The sequence below is a fragment of the Aquarana catesbeiana genome, linkage group LG12, assembly GCF_042186555.1.
Source record: "Aquarana catesbeiana isolate 2022-GZ linkage group LG12, ASM4218655v1, whole genome shotgun sequence".
NCBI classification, from domain to species: domain Eukaryota; kingdom Metazoa; phylum Chordata; class Amphibia; order Anura; family Ranidae; genus Aquarana; species Aquarana catesbeiana.
Window position 1 is genome coordinate 79,564,583 of NC_133335.1, and position 6,000 is coordinate 79,570,582.

A 6,000-nucleotide genomic window follows, 5' to 3' on the forward strand; every position below is an offset into this window, starting at 1 on the left:
TGAGGCTCCAGTCAGAGCTGATCTGGAACTGGGCAAGTCTTGCCGTTGCTTTGGCTGAAAACGGCCGATGGTAGCCGTGGAAGGCAGTCGTAGAAGGCAAAACCTACATAATTTGTAAGCAAGATCTGTCACCCTCCTGCTGGGGGTGGCTGAACAAAGTACGTCTGTGAACATCCCGAAGGCCAGGGCGAACTCAGTGGCTGACAGCTTACGACTGAGGCTGGGGTCTCTCGACTTGACAACCACTGAGACGTCCCCCCAGGCATACGATTTGTTGTCAGCTAAGTCATATGCTGAGATGAGTCATTTGCCCTCCAATATATCCTCCCCGACGCTGGCCAGGACAAGATGAGCGGGGAGGACGATAGGTGTAGGGCCTGGTGTACCTGCAGAAGGAGAAGCTGTCATCGGTACTATGACTGGGTCAGGGAGGGCGAACTTCCAAAAGTGTGACTCTGGTTTGGACGTCCGAATTGTTGCAGCTAAGGAGGAGACCAAAGAGTGCAGCTGGGTATGGCCCCGGAGATGGATTGCAGGGATGTCTGCTGGGTGCTGGGCCCAGATGCAGCTGAAGGCGGGAAGGGGAGCCTGAAAAGCTCTGTCTTCCTGGCCATAGCGAGAAAGGGAATATCCCTGTGTCTCAGCTCAGCTATGAGTTTGGGGATGGTCTGTCCCCTGAGCGACTGCACGTTGCCCGCGGAGGGTGACAGAGGGGCAGGTGTGAAGTCCTCGCTGCCAGCCTGCGCAATGGCTCCGTCCAGAAGACAAAAGGGTGCAGGGTGCTCATGTTTAAGAGGAGTCATAGCTGTAGGATAGAGAGCGGAGTGATAAAGAGGAAACTCAAGAGGAAAAAGGGAAAAGTACAGAAAAAGGAATGATAGGCGTAGACAGGAGCTTTCAGAGTTCAGTTATGCAGAACTTATGTAGAGTGGAAATTTAGAAAACTCAGAAGAGCGTGAGGCGACTGAGGTGGGCCAGGAGGTGACTGGCCAGATAACCGATAGCTGTGGTGAGCACAAACCTGAAGACCAGAACCCCAGGGAGTACTAGGGCAAGAAGTAGAAGTCTTGTACGGCCTACGTAGGAATGTTGCGGTCTGTAGTGGGTGACGTGTGCTCGGTCTGCTAACACTTGCACTGCCAGCAAGCCTACTGTTAAGCGACCTTGTCTGCGAGGTGAACATCCAACCAAATCATTTGTAGGGTACGAGAGTGAGCGGTATGAATCTGTGCGGAATGTATCCGATGCAAACCGTTGTGCCGCTGACGCGACTAGGTTCAAATTGGACTGTGGTAGGTATGCAACGTATCTGATCTGGATCAATAGTAGGGTAAAAGAAATTGGTTGAAAAGTATGATGTGAATCTGATACAAATCGGTTGCAGAGTGTATGCCACCCCTTACTCTAAAACCGAACCCATGCCAACCACCCAGCTCCCCCCTGGCTATCAAGTGTAGAGAAGGCACCAGGTGGGTCTAATTACTACCTCAATCAGCCACAGAACCCGTACAAACAATACATGCTCATCTCCAAATGGATGAGATGACAACCTCCATAGACTGTGAATCCTATGAGCAACGAAGCCTGTAACGAGTGAAATCGTGAAACGACCGACAGTGGCTCGGAGGCTTGGATCTACAAATGAAAGGTATATTTGTGGCATGGAATGACAAGCAATTCTGAGGGAACATGCAAATCGACTACACCTGTGCCAAATGATGTCAGGACACGACTGACAACTCGGAGGCAGCTAAGAACGAAAGGGATGCAGGATAGGAAACATAACGAATCATAACATTGCGTATGAATGAAAAGGATCGAACCCTACCTGCAACAATGAGCGAGACCCAGTGACGAAGACCACGAACAGAGAAGCTGCAAGATGTGTAATCGAACGAATACAAGGTGAGCTGGGAAGAGTCGGCCCAGTGATGTGTAGTATTGTGCACTGGAACCGACAAAGAGGAAGGGAAAGTGGTCAGCTTAAATACCCTCCGGGCTCCTCCCATAAATTCAGGCCACCATACTGGCCTTCTAATTTATGGTCGTGGCCCTAAGACCGAGACAAATGTGGATCACATAAACACGTGACAAGACTCACAGCATAAGTATTGGGGCGTCTGCCTTTACATGCACATGAAGTTTAATGGCATCCCAGTCTTGGACCATTGTTCACATCCCAGTGTTTGACCATTCTTCCAGAAAGCGTATTTGTGAGGTCAGGCACTGATGTGGACCAGAAGGCCTGGCTCACAGTCTCCACTCTAATTCATCCCAAAGGTGTTCTATTGGGTTGAGGTCAAGACTCTGTGCAGGCCAGTCAAGTTCCTCCACCCCAAACTTGCTAATCCATGTCTTTACGGACCTTGATTTGTGCACTGGTCCAAATAATTTGGTGGAGGAGGGATTATGGTGTGGGGTTGGTTTTCAGGGGTTGGGCTTGGCCCTTTAGTTCCAGTGAAGGGAACTCTTAAGGCGTCAGCATACCAAGACATTTTGGACAATTTCATGCTCCCAACTTTGTGGGAACAGTTTGGGGATGGCCCCTTTCTGTTCCAACAAGGTCCAAAGCAAGGTCCATAAAGCACTTCTGGTCCCACTCCTGCTGTGATTAGACTCAATGTCCGCCGGCACCCACCGATGCTTTGGTACAGAACGGTGGTCTGCCCATGGTGTAAACAAGTCAGATCGCTATTCTGTCACTACAGAAGACATGGATCCTCTGTCCCTGCTAAGCAGGGGCACCGATCCATGCCTTCTAGTACAAGCACCTCCCCCACAATGAGTAAGCACTGGTCAGACATGCATGTAACCCTTTAATCACCCCTGATGTTAACCCCTTCCCTGCCAGTGTTATTAGTAGAATAAAAGTGCATATTTTTAGCACTGATCACTGTATTAGTGTCACTGGTCCCCAAAAAGTGTCAAAAATGTCAGTTAGTGTCCCGTCTGTCCGCCACAATATTGCAGCCCCACTATAAGTCGCTGATCACCGCCATTACTAGTAAAAAATAAATACATAAAAAAATCACATAGTTTGTCGATGCTATAACTTTTGCGCAAACCAATCAATATACACTTATTGGGATTTTGTTTACCAAAACATGTAGCAGAATACATATTGGCCTAAACTGATGAAGAAATTAGATTTTTTGCTTTTTTTTATTGTATAGGTTTTATAGCAGAAAGTAAAAAATATTTTTTTTTGTTTTGTTTTTTTTTCAAAATTGTCGGTCCTTTTTTTGTTTATAGCGCAAAAAATAAAAACCGCAGAGGTAATCAAATGTCACCAAAAGAAAGCTCTGTTTGTGGGAAAAAGGGACAATGTTATTTGAGTACAGCATCGCACGACCGCGCAATTGTCAGTTAAAGCAACGCAGTGCCGTATCGCAGAAAAATGGCCTGGTCAGGAAGAGGAGTAAATCTTCCAGAGGTCAAGTGGTTAAAGTAAGATGAAAAATAACAGACTTACTGGCTGGTTCACCATGTGAAAATAATTTTTTAACTGCTTGCCGACCAGCGCATGACGATGTACGTCGGCACGATGGCATGGCTGGGCAAATGAGTGTACCTGTACGTCCCCTTTAAGACACGGCTTAGTGGGCGCACGCGCTGCGTACTCTGTGAGCGTGCCCACAGGTCCCACGGACTCGATGTCCGCCGGTGGCCTGCGATCGTGACACGGAGAGGCAGAACGGGGAGATGCCTATGTAAACAAGGCATTTCCCTGTTCTGCCTAGCAACATGACAGTGATCTCTGTCATGTTGTAGTGAGACAATCCCTCCCACAGTTAGAATCTCTCCCTAGGACACACTTAACCCCTTGATCGCCCCCTAGTGTTTAACCCCTTCCCTTGCCAGTGTCATTTAAACAGTAATCAGTGCATTTTTATAGCACTGATTGCTGTATAAATGACAATGGTCCCAAAATAGTGTTAAAGGTCCGATGTGTCCGCCGCAATGTCGCAGTCACGACAAAAATCGCAGATCGCCGCCATTACTAAAAAAAAAAAAATTTCATAATAAAAATGCCATAAATCTATCCCCTATTTTGTAGATGCTATAACTTTTGTGCAAACCAATCTATATACGCTTATTGCAATTTTTTTTTTTTTACCAAAAATATGTAGAATAATACATATCGGCCTAAACTGAGAAAGAAATTAGTTTTTTATATATTTTTTGGGGATATTTATTATAGCAAAAAGTAAAAAATATTGCTTTTTTTTTTCAAAATTGTCACTCTTTTTTTGTTTATAGCGCAAAAAATAAAAAACACAGAGGTGATCAAATACCACCAAAAGAAAGCTCTATTTGTAGGAAAAAAAAGGATGTCAATTTTGCTTGGGTGCAACCTCGCACGACCGCGCAATTGTCAGTTAAAGCATATCACAAAAAGTGCTCTGGTCAGGAAGGGGGTAAATTCTTCTGTGGCTGAAGTGGTTAAAAAGTGAAAAAAAAGTTGCAATATCATGCTTATAACATCATTCTACACAATTTTTAATGTAATATTAAAAATATTATTATTTTTTTTTTTAACATGAGACAGAAGTTTATTTCTTTGCTGAGAAGACGAGGTCTAATACAACTCTTGGTACTAAAATAAGTGCATGTATTTATATGTACTCAATACTTACAGATTATTAAGTATTTATGTGACCTACTACAAAACGAATATGTTCATTTGAAAAAAAAAAGCAGAATCAGCAGAAATATGTATACATCAGAAATGCTCTACTGTTATGTAATTAATAAAACAAGTGCCCACCTGCAATATTTGCTTTGCCCGCAGCTCTTCCAGTCTTCCTTTATCTCTGTATGCCAAATAGTCGGGTTCTTACAAGTTGTCGGAGTCAGCTCCTTCCCTCTGCCCTGTGGGGCAGGTTCTGAGTTTCATTGATTTTTCTCTTGTTTGCTTTCTGAATAATCTTCTTATTGCTTTTGTAACTATCCCATTAATTTCCAAGCATGAAAAGAGTCGCTTCGTTTCTATTGCCGGCTGTGCCATGTAAAGAATGGTGGCGATCTGCCCTAAGGCTGGAACATAACCGCACTAATCCACAGTAACCAGCTAATGAAAGCTGATATACACGTGACATGAAATGGTATACAATTATGACTCTCTCAGGTATCTCTGCTTACAAATTCAGCGTGTCAAAGTTTCATTGATTTTACAGTGTGTTTATCCACTTGACCTCTGGAAGAATTACCCCCCTTTATGACAAGGACATTTTTTGCTATACGGCACTGCGCTACTTTACTGACAATTGCGTGGTCATGCAACGCGGTACATAAATTAAATTTATATATTTTTTTCCCACAAATAGAGCTTTCTTTTGGTAGTATTCGATCACCACTGTTTTTTTTTTTTTGCGCTATGAACAAAAAAAGACCGACAATTTTGAAAAAAAAACTACTTTCTGTTATTATTATTATTATTATTCACGATTTATATAGCACCAACAGTTTACGCGGCGCTTTACAATGTAGAGGGGGACAGCACAATTACAGTACAGTTTAATACAGAAGGGACAGGAGGGCCCTGCTCATGGAGCTTACATTCTAAAGGGAGGGGGTGGTGGTACAAAAGGTATAAAACATATTAAAAAAAATTGTATTGTATTGTATTTTGCAACAAACTTTTGGTAAAAAAATAAATAAATAATCCCAATAGGTGTATATTGATTGGTTTGCGCAAAAGTTATAGTGTCTATGAACTATGGTATATACAGTATCTCACAAAAGTGAGTACACCCCTCACATTTTTGAAAATATTTTATTAGATCTTTTCATGTAACAACACTGAAGAAATGACACTTTGCTACAATGTAAAGTAGTGAGTGTACAGCTTGTATAACAGTGTAAACATCTGAACTACCGTATTTATCGGCGTATAACACGCACCGGCGTATAACACGCACCCCAATTTAGGAGGGAATTTTAAGGAAAAAAAAACTTTTAGGAGGGAAGTTGAAGGGAAAAAAACTTACATTTAAATGC

The 6,000-nt window shown here is 43.2% G+C and overlaps 1 protein-coding gene across 1 annotated transcript in view; it reads right to left on the reverse strand.

Annotated features, from left to right (window-relative positions):
- Positions 1 to 5,093, reverse strand: part of LOC141114440 (proton channel OTOP3-like) — a 121,044-nt gene extending 115,951 nt beyond the window's left edge. Inside the window, 1 exon segment of the mRNA XM_073608113.1 lies at positions 4,769 to 5,093. The gene's annotated coding sequence lies outside the window, so the exon portion shown is untranslated.
- Positions 5,094 to 6,000: the final 907 nt, after the last annotated feature.